Raw genomic sequence first — 17,678 nt, 5'->3', positions numbered from 1 at the left:
CCAGCTTTTCATTTTCAGAAACCTTTAAAGACATTTAAGTCCTGCTTTTCTTCAGTTTTCTTATCCACTGCCTTATTCTTTAGGTATCAGGTGTTTATAGTTTTCATACTAAATAGTAGTGTCAAAAAAATCACCAGATGAACACATGCGTGTTCAGAAGACCCAAAGACCTGAAATCGTTTTTTAGAGTGTGCCCAGAGTGATATAGTGAAACATTACAAGTCAGTGTTGTTGGTGAATTATGACCAAGGTCATGGAAAACACATTGCTTTTTCTAGTGGTTGCATGATTATCATGCCTCTGATGATAAATCTGCACCCACTGAAAATGCAGTTAACTTACCTTGGTGATTTTGATTTATTAGCCTTGCAATGGACAAGATTGCCCATTTGTTAGTGCTTGTTTTATATTTGAATAGCTTGGAAGCATATAAATTTGAGGCATAGCTTAGAGTTGGTTTAGTTATTTCATAGTTCATAGAAGGCATCTGATCAGAGAACTTTGGTTTCTGATATTTCTATTGTGACACTATATTTTTTAGTATAGTGAGGATACCTGATTTACATTTTGGAGCATCTCTCTTCATGATCAAAGTTGAAGTTTCAGAGAACTGTCAGAACTGTAATAGAAACAGGAAAATTGCCAGTGAACAATCAACTTCATTTGGGGAGTAAAAGTTAGATGGTTTAAATAGAAGACATTGAAGGACTAGTGACCAACAAAATGTATTTTATTTAGTTTCTCTTTGAGCTTTTGTTCAAAATAGACATATGACCCTGAGGGCTTTTATTAAAAATGGTACTTAATATTAATTATTCAGAGGTATCTGCCAGCATTGGACTGGAATGGCATAAGAAGATTCTTGAATGAAAGTATGTGACTAGAATGAGAGCTTAATGAATGCGTATGGACTTTGAGTGCCAAAATGTAGAATAAATTATAGGGTTAAATTGACCATTGAAAATGTTACTTGTTAGCCCTAGTTCTTTCATCTTCCTTATTACAACATGAAGCATAGCACATTAATAGGATCTTTGTAATATTAGTCCTTGTGTCAGGGTTTCTCAGTCTTCACAATATTGTTATTTTGGGTTGGATAATTCTTTGTTGTCAGGGGTTGTCCTGTGCATTGTAAGGGGTTTAGCATCATGGTTTAGCATCATCCGTGGCCTTTACCAATTATATGCCAGTAACGCTATCCCCATTGTGACAACCACAAATGTCTTTAGACATTGTCAAATATCCCCAGGTGGGTAAAATCATCCCTGATTGAGGATCACTGCCTTATAGTGGTGAGGTGCAAGAGAGAATAGTGACCAAGAAGAGTCAATTTTGAAGATATCACAATATGTGTATTAAGATCAGATGCCAATCACAGTATTTAGTGTATTTACTACTAAGCCCAGTTAAGCTGAACTCTTATAAATTTAAACCAGTCAGAGATGGCTGCAAAGTAATTTCAGTTTTCTAGGTCTAATACTGTACAATATTTATTAGTTTTGCATTCAATATTGTATTTGATGCAACATTGATTACATCAAGCCTTTTGATGTAATCTAATACTTGGTTTTATAAGCACTGCAGTTTTAATCATCCATCGACAACTGTGGTTTTATACTGTTATGTAATGTTAAATATTTTAAGAAATGATGAAAAATAAGGAATGCTTATCCTTCACTCAACTTTTATTGGTTCTTCTAAATCTTACATGTTAAAAGTAGAGTCTTTCTCCTATGAGGCATTTTATTATTTTCTGTTGTCAGATTTGGTGTTCTTCACGAAGGAGCTTAGTCTGTACCTATACTGTTTGGAATAGAGAGCTCCCCTTGACATAGGCAGGATGATAATAATAGCCAATTATCTAATACATCACAAATAAATATTCTGATTCTAGAATTCTTTTGATGCCCAAAGAAGACAGGCATATGTGAGAAGAAGCAATCAGAAGATTGGCAGGATTTAGGAATCTATTTGAAATATTCATTACCTATTTTGAATTGGTCTTAAAAATTTAAAGGAATGTGAAGCTGGATAATTAAAGATTAAAAAAAGAAAGAATACAAGGTTTCTATGCTATGAAGCAACTGAGATTATTATGACTTTGGGGCAGTGAATTTGTTTCTAGAAGTTTTGTTGGAACTAAGGCAAAAAGGTAAGTAAGTACTATCAATTGGCTTAAGTAGTATTAATTATCTGTTTCTTATAAAAAGCTTTACACACTTTCTGCAAGGCACATTTTTTTTTCTCATGGAATTTGTTCAAAGAAATAAGTTTTCTTAGGATTTGATAAAATTATGTTTATAAATATTTTGATTAGATGATAAGATACATGGTTGACAGTGTTTTTTGTTTTACAAGCCATGAATATATTTTCAATGAACTCTCCTGTGCCTTCTAGGAAGAAAAACAAATGACTTTGGAATGAAAAACTTTAAGGTAGAAGTTACTAATATACCACACTGTCTGTATATAACAATTCAGGCCCCTTGGTCAGTGTCTGATTTTAAGCAGCATTGCATCCTCATGTGCCTTCAGTTATAAACTATACCCCCATGTAGCTTCATGAGTTGGTTTGCTTATTTGGGCTACTTAAAATTTTCCTTTTAAAGGCTAAATGATTTTGCCAAATTAAATACATTTAATGTTAATACTGAGCTGTTATGACTATTGTCAACAGAGACCAACACTTATTTGAGAAGCCTCTTACAAAGAGAAAATAAAATCATGCATTTTCAAAGAGTAGGATACTCTACTATTGCTTTATTTTTGTAAATCAACACCATTACTAAATCACTTTTACATATAGATTTTTAGGTTGCTCTTGAACACAGACTTATTTAATCTCTTTAAGACTGAATTGGAAGATTGAATGTGGCATGAGAAAAATCCTAGCTTTTAACTGTATATGATTCATATTCCAGAGTGATCATATACAGAATCGTCAGCGTTATACATTTTTTACTCTTGATGGTCTCTGCCCATTGGGTCAAATGCTAATAATCCAAGAGACAGGTCAAAGAAATTATTCAGAGACATTAATCTTAACTATTAATTAATCTTAACTGTCCCTAAGTGAGATGGAACAGAGGTGAATAGTGGTTTTAGAATAGTTATTCTGGATACCTGATTGATATTTGTCATTTGTTACGAAAAAAATCTGTTATGGAGTTCTGAAAACATACTAAATATTATCAGTCTATTTTTTTGGAATGATTAAGTATAAAGATATCACCTTGAGCATCTTGAAGTAATTACCCTGTATACTTAAGATAATTAACTTGATAAAGACTGGGTTGTTCTTTCAGAACGGACTGTGAAAATAATTCTGGTGGTAAGAGATCATTTTCTAGAGCTGATTCCAATATAGCATGACGAATTATATGTTTTCAAGGGGAGGAAGTTACAGGCTTGTAACATGATTTTTAATATGGAACTATCAACATGAATTATCATTTAGAGTGAAATTATTTGACCAGTATTTGATGGACATTTGTACTTCAGTATTTCCTCTTGGAAGGTCTTGCAATTTTAAAACATAATTCTCTGTATTTTAGAAGTTTAGGTAGTGTGCAAAAGGTTTTATTGCAATGAATATTAAAGAACTCAGGACCTAGGCTCCATCTGATTTTCTGTATCTTAACCATATCCAGAGAGTCTGCTGTTTACTTTTAGAAATGTAAAGGAATTCATAATATTCATTTCAACTGCTTCCTGCCATTCAGATACTTTCTTCATGAAGCCCTGGATTGCAGCATGCTCATAATGAATTGCAGTTGTTCAATTATTGGGAGGTTTGTAATGAAGCTTTGGAGTTCTAAATGGGTCAGAGCAGGTTTTGCACTTTATCAGCTTGTGAGAAAATCCAAGTGGCACTCTGTACTAAGGACTCTGGAATAATAATTTTGGCACCTGTTGGCCTCTGTTTTTCTAAAGAGAGGAGGATATTATTGAGGACTAGCCAATAAATGAATTCTTTAAAGGTATTCCTTATCTGGAGATGAATCAGTTTGTTCTAGCTCAATATAAAGATGCTTAGATTCAAACAAGATTCTAGTAACTTAAGTAACTAAAGTGGAGTAGGGGAAGACATATAGGTATCTAATTACTTCTCAGATAGCTTTTATCCAGTCTCCTTATTTTAGGTTTCTGTCTGCCTACCCATTTTTAATTCCCAGTTTTAGAGAAATTGGTATTGCCAGTTGCTGAGCATTTGGGGGTATCTGTTGTGTAACTAGTTAATTCTTGGCTTTTCCTAGCACCCACTTAAGATTGAGCTTTCTTGGGTGTAGCACTTCAATTACTACTTGTCCACCTGCTTCTCAGCTTCAAAAATTTCATTGCCATTGTCTCCTGTCCTGTTCTTCCCATTCTTGTGGGTTCATGTCTTTTAAAAAAAGTTGCATTAGATACATTTGTTCAATATTTTATATTACCCTAGAACACCCTATTCAAGATGTACCTTTGAGTGGGAAACTGACAGCCTCTTTCAGACGATAGATCTGAAGCTAATAGTACAGCAGGATCTGGTGTAGAAAATTTACTTAGCTGAGAAGGATGTATTTTTTGAGTGGAAAGAAAAAAATAATAAAAATTTTCTTGTTTGGGGGATACCAGGACTAAGAATGCTTTTCTTGTGTAGTAACCCTTAATCCAGCCCCATCATGTGAATTTTGAATATTAAGACAAAATGTAATATTTTAATGCAATGAAAAAGTTCACCGAGGGTTAAATATAGCCTGACATTTCTGCAAAAAGATGCTCATCAACTCTGAGATATTAATGTAGCTGACTGATAACCAGGATTAAGTTGTTGATTTTTAAAACTATTATAACAGAGTAAAATGCTAGAGGCTTTTATCATGACCAGAGAGGTCTGCATTGTCACATGGGTGTAGGGGAGGGCAAAATATACAATTAGCCAGAGCAGAGGATCAGTTTCAATTTATGTCAGTGAAACTGAAGGCCGAGAGTAAGTAGTTCCTTCTCTTTGTGTTTTATACCTCATATAAGGGCAGAAAAAAATACACTGTCAATCAAAGCAAAAAGGTAGCCCTAATCACGTCAAACCTAATTTATTAATAATAATGATATGATAGCATTGTAATTATGAATGTTATTCCAAAATTTTAGATAATAGCTAAATTTTAAGAGAATACTCTGTAAATACTGTTTGAGGAATAGTGGATTTTACTATCCTCAAAGGATAGTGTGTGTGTGTGTGTGTGTGTGTGTGTGTGTGAGAGAGAGAGAGAGAGAGATCTAGAAGGTAGAATGGATAAAATGACAGGAAGAAATTTAGCATGAGGTTTCTTTTCCAGTATATTGTTATTGGCATCTTCATAGTATACAGAGCTGTATCATTTATTTCTGGTGCTCATTCCTATCCTCCAATTAAAAGTTAAAAAACATGTAACTAATCTAAAAAGTGTCACTTCCCCAACAAAGGATTTGCCCTTTGTCATAGTGATATTTGGTGTTTAAGGATGACTCTTAGGAATTTGGCTCCAAATTAAAAGAAGCATTTGTATTTCTCAGTTCACCCAAAGGAGTAATAAACCATACTTTGACTTCTGAAGTCTGTTTCAAAGTCAGATGCCTTCCTTTGAGAGTACTTTGCTGCTCACTTATAAAACTGGAAAAGGACATTTCAGTCAATGCTTTAGTCTCCTAGTTAGGAATGGAGGCTGAGTATGTGGCCACCAACATGGATAATTTAAAGAACTCTTAGAAGGCCCTTCTATCAAAACATATCTCCCTGAATGAAGCCTATATATTTCTCTTTACTTATTTGAACTGTTTGAAATTCTGCCTGTTACAGAGTCACTCACATTACAGTGTCCTCTTTTAAAAGAAAAATATCCCAGGGAGGGTTAAGTAGTCTATTAATCAATTATTCACAGTCCAGTGTGGCTTAGTTTAATTAAATTGCTTTTCCGTAGTTATGGACATTTTGATGGAGCCCAGGAAGAGAGAAAACGGAAGTAATTTAGTCCTCGGGATTTTTCAGTATAAGGCAAGCCTGAGCTGAGAGCACTGAAGTGGGCTCACTATTGTCATCCAAAAGGCAGAATGAGGACCCTGGATACCTGGGAGTGGGGCAGAGGAGACAGGAGCTAAGAGAGGAAAAGAGAAAGAGAAGCAGGGAAATGCCGAAGATAAACTTTGACATATTGTGGATCAGTCCATTCGCTATCATAAAAGCTTTTACGTTAATATTGTTAAGTACTGTGCTGAAATGGTTTTGTATTTCTTTTTTGAATTTGTTTTTTGTTTTAATATATATCTTGATATTTTGGGATAAAGAATGTAGACAAGCTGTATTAGAATGATGCCATAAACAGACAGTGGTATATATATGTTATTCATTAAACATGGTTATGGATTAATTATTATCCAAAGCAAGGAGAAAAGCTCAGAATTACTCAGTTAAATAATTTGGAAACTCTGTTGATGGAAAGAAATAACTAGATTTCTATCAAAGATGAATTTTTTTCATGTGCTTTTGGTACATGGCAGGGATAATGCAATGTAGTTGTGTCCTTGGTAGACTTGAAAGATATTTCAGTTCAAGCAGGTGCCTTTTTTTTAAGGCTTGCTCTAAATTGTAAAGACTTTGAAATATAATACACTTATTTCAGAAATTTTTAGGCTTGTTCTTCTTATAGAACAGTATCTATGAGTAGAAAAGCAAGCTAAGAAATCTAACCAATCTTGGTTAATCACACCAGTTGGAAACTGACAGCTATAGCAGGGTTCAGGCACCACCTACTACTTCGAGTGTTTAATTTGCAGATATGTTACATAGGAGGAATGAAATATCATTCACACAAACTTGGCAAAGTTTGGCGGGTTATATAAATTCAAATATAATAGCTAGGGTGATCACATGATTTATCACCCAATCCATATCCAGACGGTTTTGAGAGTGAAAGATGATGTTCAAAATAATTAAAATTATATGTTTTTGGCTGGGCATGGTGGCTCACGCTTGTAATCCTAGCAATTTGGGAGGCTGAGGTGGGCAGATCACGAGCTTAGGGGTTCGAGACCAGCCTGACCAACATGGTGAAACCCCGTCTCTACTAAAAAAATACAAAACTTAGCCGGGCGTGGTGGCACGTGCCTTTAATCCCAGCTGCTCAGGAGGCTGAGGCAGGAGAATCGCTTGAACCTGGGAGGCAGAGGTTGCAGTGAGCCGAGATTGCACCACTGTACTACAGCCTGGGTGACAGAGCGAGACTCTGTCTCAAAGAAAAAAAAATTATATGTTTTTGAAATAATATGTATCCATCTATTAATAGGTTTATTATCTTGGTATAAGCACTTGCTCTGTCATCCAGGCTGGAGTGTAATGGCTCAATCATGGCTTACCACAACCTCTGCATCCTGGGCCCAAACAATCCTCTTGCCTCAGCCTCCCAAGTAGCTGGGACTACAGGCATGTGCCACTGTGCCCCATGACGGGTTTCATCATTTTGCCCAGGCTGGTCTCGAACTCCTGGACTCAAGTGATCCACCCACCTTGGCCTCCCAAAGCGCTAGGATTACCAATGTGAGCCACCATGCCCAGCCCGTACTCTAACATTGTAATACCTGTGGGGAGGAAAAAGCAGCTGATCTATGACTGAGGGAGGAGTTGGAGATACAGTTATATATCTGTATATCTACAGAGAGAGAGAGAGAGAGAGGAAAGAAACATGGAAACGTCTTTCCGTGTTCCTGGCCCGCGGCCGTCGGGTGTGAACTGCGCCAACCGCTCTGAGGGTTCGTGGCCCACCGCTCCTTCGCGGTCCCTGCCGCCACCGTCCACACTCAGCGTTGTAGAGAAGATGGTGGGTCGGAACAGCGCCATCGCCGCCGGTGTATGCGGGGCCCTTTTCGTTGGGTACTGCATCTACTTCGACCGCAAAAGACGAAGTGACCCCAACTTCAAGAACAGGCTTCGAGAACGAAGAAAGAAACAGAAGCTTGCCAAGGAGAGAGCTGGGCTTTCCAAGTTACCTGACCTTAAAGATGCTGAAGCTGTTCAGAAGTTCTTCCTTGAAGAAATACAGCTTGGTGAAGAGTTACTAGCTCAAGGTGAATATGAGAAGGGCGTAGACCATCTGACAAATGCAATTGCTGTGTGTGGACAGCCACAGCAGTTACTGCAGGTCTTACAGCAAGCTCTTCCACCACCAGTGTTCCAGATGCTTCTGACTAAGCTCCCAACAATTAGAGAATTGTAAGTGCTCAGAGCTTGGCTGAAGATGATGTGGAATGAGAAACAAATGTCAACATAATAAAATCTCAGTTAAAAATATTTTAAAAATTCTTGGTAGTTGAGCAGCTCTGGGGGAATAAGCGCAAATATGCTTGTTATGAACTACGCTGAAAATCTACCAAAGTTAATGTTTACTTTGTGTAGATCCATTTGTCTACTTTATTTATTTTTCCCAGTGAAAATTGTATTTTGATAGAGAACTTTTCATTCTATAAATACACTATGAGTTACTAAAATGTCATGGATTTTGTTTATTCCTGAAACATAGTTAAACTGTACATATGACGTGGCTTATGTTAAAAATACCCAGTGCTCAGTTTTGAAAGATAGGCAAAAAAAAAAAAAAAGTATAGGAGAAACTGAAGAATGTACACTTTTTTAGGGGGCACATTTTGCTGTAAATCTGGAAATTTGATAAACTTGATTGTGTTTGTGAAAACTGAGCATTAAAGGTTTTGATTGACCATTTCTTTCCATTTAATCTCTGAGACGTAAATATGTGAGGTGTGCTGCTGTGCTGGGTTAACAGCTTCCTTCCCTTTCTGTGTATCAGTCTTGAAATATTCTGTTTAAATCAGTAGGCTTAATGTGTTCTGGGTATTTATCTCCTTGTATTTTAAATATATGTAGTTGCAAATAGCACCAGGAATTAGATCTCTGTACACCCCTAATCTAGCCTTGTGAGCTTCGCCAGTTAATGTGTGCTCACTTTCACTCCATTTGTTACATGAGAGAATGCGTCTGTTGATCACTGAAGTGTCCCTTTTAGCTTCTGATTTCTTGGGTTCTGTTGGGCATCTTTAAATCCATCTTAACCTGAGGAATGTATGTGGGCAACCAGGCCCTGCATTTTTTTATATTCTGAATTTTGCATGCTTGCCTGACTTAGTATTTCTGAATTGATACTTTTTTTAATGGTATAACTATCTTGATTTTCACTGAAATTATATGGTTCTGTCACTACTCTGTAAATTAATCCGAAACTTTTGAGGCAACTGGGATGATCTGCTTGTAAAACTGTTTGTTGCCTTTTGCTTTTATCTTCAATGTACCTCCTTAATCCTACTTCAACTTGATTAATTTATCTTGTTAAATGATAAGAGTAAGTTGCAACCTTGTGACTGAAGACTTGAAAAGAGTGGAGCAGGTGGGACCTCTTATTCTCAAACAGTGACATATTCTCCGTAGTCACGGTTTCAGAACTGAGTAAGGATCCTTGGTACTTGGTGGCATCTGTTGAACTGAGGAGCATTTCTCATTGTAAAGATTGCCTTTGTTCTGTCTAAAAGTCTGTGGAGAAATCCCAAAGACTTTTCCTATGTACTAGGCATTTTATTTTGAATGACTTACAAACTCTTCTTAATCATTATTAATCTCGTTGTTTTTTGTGGTGTAGTGGAAGGAGAAACAGTTCTAGTTCCTGCCTCTGATTAGCCGCACAGCCTTGAACAAATCACATTTGTTCAAGTTAGACTAGGCGACTCACATTTGAGGACTTTTCTCGGGTGTCTTGAGGGTTTGTGATCCTGAACCCTTAAACAGTGCTTTTTTGTTACACAGGATGCTTTTTTGGGGGGATGACCAGTACAAACATGCCAGTTAGTTTTACTAGTGGGATCCCAAATCCAAAGCAGTGTAGTGGTGATTGGTCAGTGACTAACCAGGCAGCTAAGAAGTCTTAGGCAGCAGCCCAGATATGTATAGAGGGGCAGTTAGAGGGAGAACGGGTGGGAAAGGGAGCAAGGGGCAGACAGCTCAGCAAGGAAAGAATGGGCTCAGAAAAAGGAGGGCTGGCTGGAGGAGTGAGGAGCAGCTTAAGTTTGGGGAGGGTAGAAACGCCATTTCCTTGGGAACTGGAGTGCAGTATGAGGTGGGTGTCACTTGGCTCTGAACATACTGATACTGGCTTTGCTGTAATGCTTGAAAAGGCAGTGGTATCTTCATTTTACAGTTCATTAACCCAAGTACATTTTCTTATTTAAATGCCAACCTTGGTGCTTTAAAATGAGATACCACTTTTTAAAGCTAGCTGTGTCGAGTTAAAGAAAAAAATCAGCACTTTTTTTCTCCGAGAAATGTAATTGCCAAACACTATCCTTTCCCATCTTAAGTTTTACAAGGTGATATAATCAGCTCGTTGTAGTGATGCTGGCCAAATGGTGCTCAGCAGGTGAGAATGAAAAAAACCCAGATTTCAGTGAACTAATACACAGCTTGAGCATTTCCATGTGCTAATGTTACACACTTACCAAAAAAAACTTTGGAAATGGCAAATAGTGTATTAGTGCAACAGTTGACATGCTTCTTTGGGCAAAGATACATTGTTTTGTTCCACAGTTTGTACTTAAAAGCGAAAGAACATTTAAAACATAGACTTACTGGCTGTAGCAATGCTGGCCTGTTAACTGATAACTAGAACTTAGGTTCACATTTATGTAAAGTATGTAAAACCTAGTAGAGCGTGCGTAGTAGGCACTCAGTAAGTATTTGGTTCCTTTTGCCCCTCGGTAAGTTTATCATCCTCCCGCCTGCCATTCTGACTTTATTAAATCAACCTGTGAACCAGTGTTAATGAGATGTTATTGCAGAAGAGATTGAGAAAATTGGTATATCATGCAGATAACATACAAAATCTGTTTGTAACATAAAAAACGCAGTTTTATTATTGCTTGTGCCTCAACTATTTAAGTGAATATTAAAGGGCTTGGAGAAAACTTAAAAAAAAAAAAAGAAACCTGGAAACGTGCTAATCAGACACTTGGTATTTATTAAGGAAAAGAGATAACTGAGAGTACTTGTCTGTGGAATATTTTCAGCAGAAAATATCTGATCTATCTGGGTTGCTTATGGTAAACAACAATAGAATTGAAAGATTTCTGGTGCATATCCTGTTTGAAATTGTCAATGTCAGTTTTAGGTAATTATCAGAATATGAAATGGGAGATGCTTTATGATCAAAATAGCTCCCACTCTGTAAGTAATGCCTCTCATGCATCATTTGGTGATTACATGTGTTAGATGTGGACCGGAGCACATCCTAATGTGGCAAGGATCAATCGAGGAGTTGTATGGTTGCTCTCAGGCTTCTTTAGGTGTTGCCTGTGTATCAAGCTTACTTTTATGTTTTGAAATTATTAAAGTTTGATACTGGGTAAGATTTCTTATTTTATTGGCAATTCAATTATTTTCTCGTCTCAAGCTATAAAATACTCCTATTCAAATACTATTTTCAAAAATAAAAATCTTTAAGTCAATTAAGATAAATATGTCCATATACATTAAAGCTAAACAAACAAAAAACCCACTTGGTTATCTGACTATCAAAAAAATGACTATAAGTGGAATAGCCATTTTGGGGAAGTATTTGTGTACTGTAAGATTGTTCTTAGCCTATCTGTTTTTATTACAGTGACAGCAGTATTTGTCTGAAAATTGTATTTTTCAACTGTTTTTTTTTTTTTTTTCTTTTTGAGACAGAGTCTCACTCTGTCGCCAGGCTGGAGTGCAGTGGCGCGATCTCGGCTCACTGCACCCTCTGCTTCCTGGGTTCAAGCGATTCCCCTGCCTCAGCCTCCCGAGTAGCTGGGTTTTTCATAAAATTGAACTTGTTGATACCTTCAATGAATCTTGTCTGAGATCACATTATTTTTAACTGAGAAAACACTCTCTGCAGGTGCTGAGGTGCCTGATAAGTTCAGGAGAAATATTAAATGAAGGATATCCTTAGTTCTTCTTTTTTCAAAATATTAAAATATGTGAATGTTCCAGACCAAACATCTTCAAAAGTGTTTGCTACCTTTTTACTTCCATTTAGAGTAACTTTCTTCAAAAAATTGTCTTATAAGACAACTCATCAAATTTGTTTCTGTTTATAATTTCTATGAATATTTCACAAAACTTAGATACTATAGTCATACCCTTCTAAATTTCATTACATTCTGATAGAGGATATATATTTATCCACTTAAAAATAAGCGCTTCATCAAGATTCTTCTCCCAAGTTGAGAAACTTGAAGCACAAATATAGATTTTATTTTATTTTTTATGATACATTGTACATATTAGGGGGATACATGTGGTATTTTGATACACGTATACGATGTGTAATGATCAAATCAAGGTAATTGAGATATCCGACACCTAAAACATCTACCTTTTTGTGTTAAGAACATTATAATTATTCTCTTCTAGATATTTTGAAAACTATGATAAACTATTAACTATAATTTCTTTACTGTACTATCAAATATTAGAACTTATTGCTTCTATGTAACTGTATTTTTGTACTCATTAGCTAACTTTTCTTCATCCCTTCTGCCTCCTCTAGTAACTACTATTCTATTCTCTATCTCCATGAGACACACTTTTAGCTCCCTCATATGAGTGAGAACATGCAATATTTGTCTTTCTGTCTGGCTTATTTCACTTAACATAATGACCTCCATTTCCATCCATGTTGCAGCAAATGACAGGATTTCATTATTGTTATGGATGAATAATATTGCATTGTGCATCTATACTACATTTTATCCTTTTATCCACTGATGTGCACTTAGGTTGATTCCATATCTTGGCCATTGTGAATAGTGGTGCAATGAACATAGGCTTGCAGATATCTCTTAAATATACTGATTTCCTTTCTTTTGGAAATATGCTCAGCAGTGGAATTACTGGATCATATGGTAGTTCTATTTTTAGTTTTTTGAGAAACTTCCATACCATTCTCCATAGTGGCTATACTAATTTCCTTTCCTATTGATAGTGTAAAAGTGGTCACTTTTCTCCACATCATCACCAGCGTTTGTTATTTTTTGTCTCTTTAATAATAGTATTCTAACTGGGGTGAGGTGGTTTTGACATGCATCTTTCTGGTGATTAGTGATGCTGAACATTTTTTCATATACCTGTTGGCCATTTGTGTGTCATCTTTTACGATGTGTCTATTCAGGTCTTTTGACCACTTTTAAAATTGGATTATTTGTTCTTTTTGCTATTGAATTGTTTTTTTCCTTATTTATTCTGGCTATTAATTCCTTGTCAGATGGGTAGTTTGCAAATATTTTCTCCCATTCTATGGGTTGTCTCTTCACTTTGTTGATTGTTTCCTTTGTGTGCAGAAACCTTTTAGCTTGATGTAATCTCTTTTGTCTATTTTTGCTGTGATTGCCTGTGCTTTGAGATCTTACCTTCCAAAAAAAACTTTGCCCAGACTGATGTGCTGTAGCATTTACTCAATATCTTCTCATAGTTTCTAGTTTCAGTTTTTACATTTAAGTCTTTAATCCATTTTCAGTTGATTTTTGTATATGGCAAAAGATGAGTATCTAGCTTAATTCTTCTACATATGGATATCTAGTTTTCCCAGCACAATTTCTTTAAAAAGAGTCTATCCCTTCCCCCAGTGTATGTTCTTGGAGTTTTATGTCAGTACCATGGTGTTTTGATTACTGTAGCTTTTTTAGAATAATTTGAAATTAGGTAGTGTGATATTTCTAGCCTTGCTTTTTTTGCTTAGGATTGCTTTAGCTATTTGGGGTCTTTCATGATTCCCTATGAGTTTTAGGATTTTTTTTTTCTATTTCTGTAAGAATGTCTTTGGTATTTTGATAGGGATTGTGTTGGATATGTAGATTGTTTTGGATAGTATAGAGATTTTAATAATATTCATTCTTCTAGTCCATGAGTGTGAAATATATTTCCATTTTTTTGTGTCCTCTTCAATTTATTTTATCAGTGTTTTATAGGTTTTCTTTTAGAGATTTTTCACCTCTTTGATTTAATTTATTCCTGTTTTATAGCTATTGTAAATGGGATTGTTTTCTTGATTTTTTTTGTAAGATTGATCACTGTCAGTGTCAAATATACATTTTCAAAATTAAATCATGTATGTTTTTTAAGCTCTCATCATTTGATTTGTTTATCCTTCCTTTGCTTTTGCTGTGATACGTGTGTAAGTTTTTCTGTTTACAAGCTTGTTTTCAAAAATTGTGATTTGTGAAAAGCTTCAAGGTCATAATATTTTTGATCCTTTATTTACTGATGACTTTTATTAAAAATTTCCAGCTATTATTTAATACAGTGTAACCAGGGACTTACTTATAAGAGTTTATTACCATTTCTCAATTTCTAGGCATAGAAAGACAAATATCACCTGTTCCTACTCATATGTAGGGGCTAAAACAAATGTATCTCATGGAGGTAGACAGCAGAATGCTGGTTACCAAAGACTGGAAAGAGAAGAAGGGAAGGAGGATGAAGGAAGGTTGGCTAATGGGTACAAAAATACAGTTACATAGGAGAAATAAGTTCTGGTATTTGATAATACAATAGAGAAATTAGAGTTAACAACAAGTTATTGTATATTTCAAATTAGCCAAAATAGAATAATTGTAATGTTCTTGACACATAAAATAAGATAAATCTTTGAGGTGACCGATATACCTCCTTAAAAAAGAACTAAACTAAATTAAATAAATAATATTATCCTGGAAAAATAATCCACTTAAGCTGCAAAGAAAGAAAACACATAATACCATGCTAAAGCATATACATAAAAATTAACAGCTTTTTAAAAAAATTCTTTTAAATTAATATCTTTAATATTTCTATATATACTTCTTTGCATATTTTGACGATCAAAGTTTCTATTTCATTTGGCAGAATATCATAGCTCGTTCTGGATGTGAATGTATATATTATGTGTGTACCAAAACCAACTCCAATTATATTTCTCCAAGCTGTATTAATTTAGCAAAGCCATTGTAACTGGTCATTGTGCACTACCAAAATTTATATTAACATCACAAACAAATAATTTAATCTTCAACATTGAATTTTTAAGCTGATGTTACATGCATATTCACAATACCATCTGATGTTTAATTTTGACAGACTAAAGACCCAGAAGCTTTAATTTCAGTCCATGAATTAGATGAAAAATAAAAATCAAATACTATTGGAATTAACTGTTTTTTTCCTTCAAAGCAACTGATGACATTGATATGAAACTGGAAATATTTAACCATTCGCAAATTCTTTTTATGCTAATGGAGCCAACATTTCAACAGCTATTACTTCGCTTTTTATTTGTGTAATGACAAAATTTAGAATTAAAAATATACAAAATTGTTTTAAAAGCCTTATTTGATCTAAATGAAAGGTGATGTTTCACAGAGTGACACATAAAAATATCTTCTGCAGCTACATGTTAAATTTTAAGATAATTTTAAAACAGATGCTGATATTTCTTCAGGATGTTTGTTCCTCTTGGTTTCATGTGGCTAGAAATGACCATCCCAAAGGATGGAAAATGTTGAAAAACATTTTGTGTCGGTTACACATTTATTATCAACTCTCTAGAGAAAAGAAAATTGATTGCTCATTTTTTATTTAACATGTACTTTTTTGAGCTAATTTCTCAATAAAGGATTTATTTAAAAACAAACAGAAAAGCATTTCCAAGAAATAAAATGAATGAATCACTGTAAATATACAGTATAGAATAAAATTTAAAAACTACATAGCAAGAGTTATCATACTATTCTCTATATGCTCAAGAGCAGATTTAAATTCTTTACACATATTCATGCAACTCTAGCCTATAATTTCTCATATTTCTTACTGCTCATTACTGGTGGCTTGATAGCTTTATGAATGGTACAAACCTCAGCACAGAACACTTCACAACTGGCTTTTCCTTTAAGTGGCCAACAGGGCAGCAATGTGAATACTTCTCCCACCATCATTCAAGACTAGAGGCAGTTATATGTTCCCAGCAGGTTGCATCCTACTTAGTGCACTTCATTTTACTAGTAAATGCCCTAGATGCTATTCTTGAAAGGGATGTGCTACTTATACTGTATCCAGAAAGGGTCCGTGGAAAAGAGGGAAATACACTAAATGTCTTTCAAATTTAATCATGTATTAAAGTGAGAAATCTGCCCACTGCACAACTGTTTCTCTCACATGTTACTAGAAAAGACCACGATAGAAGTTAGAATGAAAAAGTGGAGGTCTACCAAGCCCATCCTGGATTATTTTAATGCAACTATTAATAACAATACTTCTTTTCTAAAAAAGGGATAAACATACAGGGCAAAAATTAAATAGGCAAAACTTCCAGTTTCTGGTCTGACATGTCAGCTTGGAAGTCATCACTTCTGTCTTCACAACAAGAAAAAAGCTGAACAAACTGAAAGTCAACAACTCTTCTTAGATTCTTTAGACAGTTGAGGTCACAGGGCAGTCTGTCACTCTGTAAACTGGAGAGAGAGAGAGGCAGATACAGAGAATCACAGCTCATTGGCAGTGGAAACTGCCGCTAGAACCTGGAAGGGACACTTAAAGGGTAATTGACTACTGAAGACTGAGTGTGGACTTTCTTGCGAAATAAAAATTCCTAGGGTCCTAGCTTAAGGAAGGCCCCCATACTTTGTAAATTTTGTATCCAGGAGCTCTACTAGATTGTCATGGTGAAGATTAAAGAAAAATCCTCTTGTGCTTCTGTCAGGGTGAGGGAGAAAGTAACTGTTTTTGAAATAAGCCCACAGTGCTCTCTTCTCCTTAATAATGACCTGCCCTCAAGGAAAACTATCTTACCAGAGCCAAATCTCCTTGGGTTTTACTAGAGCCTAACCAACTTGAGGAAAGGGAAATACTCAACTCCAGCCCCCTGTAGCCTTCCATGTGGGGAGGGAAAATATCTAGTGCCAGCCCCCTCCAGCCATCTTATATCACCTAAGGGGAGGAGGGAGAAGCTAAGAAGCACTTTTGAAGATCACAACCCAAGGGCACAGGCTTATTAAAAGACTGAGACCCTCAGAAGATTATAGAACATTTCCTCTCTCATCTTACCACCACATCAATAGGGCTCTTATACAATAACAGAAAATTAGAGCTCAAAGAACTGCACATGTCAGACCCTATTTAAGAAATAATCTGTAGGGAAACCCAGAGACAACTGAGGAGAAAAAACAAAAACACTAGCAAAAATGTTGACACCTATAAGAGAAGCAAATGTAGACACAGATAAACTTCTAGCTAGATAAACATAAAACTCCACACCAAAGGTGTATTTACCCCAGTTCCTTTTCATGAAACTGTCCAGCTTAAAAAAAAAAATGAGACATTCTAGAAGGCGAAAAGCACACTCTGAAGAGACAAGACAAACATCAGAATCAGACTCAATTGTACCAGAAATTTTTGAATTATCAGATTGGAAATCAAAGGAAATGTGAGAAATGAAGAATGCCTCTGACATGCTTATTAGTAGGCTGAAGATGGTCAAGGAAAGTCTCAGTGAGGTTGAATAAATGTCAATAGAAACTTCCAACCTTCTCTCAAAGAGAAAAAAGAATAAATAAAAAAGGAACAGAGTATTTAAGAACTGTGGACAATTAAAAATGTTTTAATATGC

The 17,678-nt window shown here is 35.5% G+C and overlaps 1 protein-coding gene and 1 pseudogene across 2 annotated transcripts in view; both read left to right on the top strand.

Moving 5' to 3' along the window:
• Positions 1-1,910: 1,910 nt before the first annotated feature.
• IQCM (IQ motif containing M) overlaps positions 1,911-17,678 on the top strand; it is a 474,519-nt gene continuing 458,751 nt past the window's right edge. Inside the window, exons 1-2 of the mRNA XM_030816223.1 lie at positions 1,911-2,152; positions 2,399-2,436. The gene's annotated coding sequence lies outside the window, so the exon portion shown is untranslated. The remainder of the gene's footprint in view (positions 2,153-2,398; positions 2,437-17,678) is intronic.
• Positions 7,714-8,744, top strand: LOC105740105 (annotated as a pseudogene). Its single transcript, XR_001116135.2, has one exon. The product of XR_001116135.2 is annotated as a mitochondrial import receptor subunit TOM20 homolog pseudogene (transcript).

Source organism: Nomascus leucogenys, chromosome 7b (assembly GCF_006542625.1).
Source record: "Nomascus leucogenys isolate Asia chromosome 7b, Asia_NLE_v1, whole genome shotgun sequence".
NCBI classification, from domain to species: Eukaryota; Metazoa; Chordata; class Mammalia; order Primates; family Hylobatidae; genus Nomascus; species Nomascus leucogenys.
Note: the sequence above shows the minus strand (reverse complement) of the source record. Positions and strands in the feature narration are given on the sequence as shown.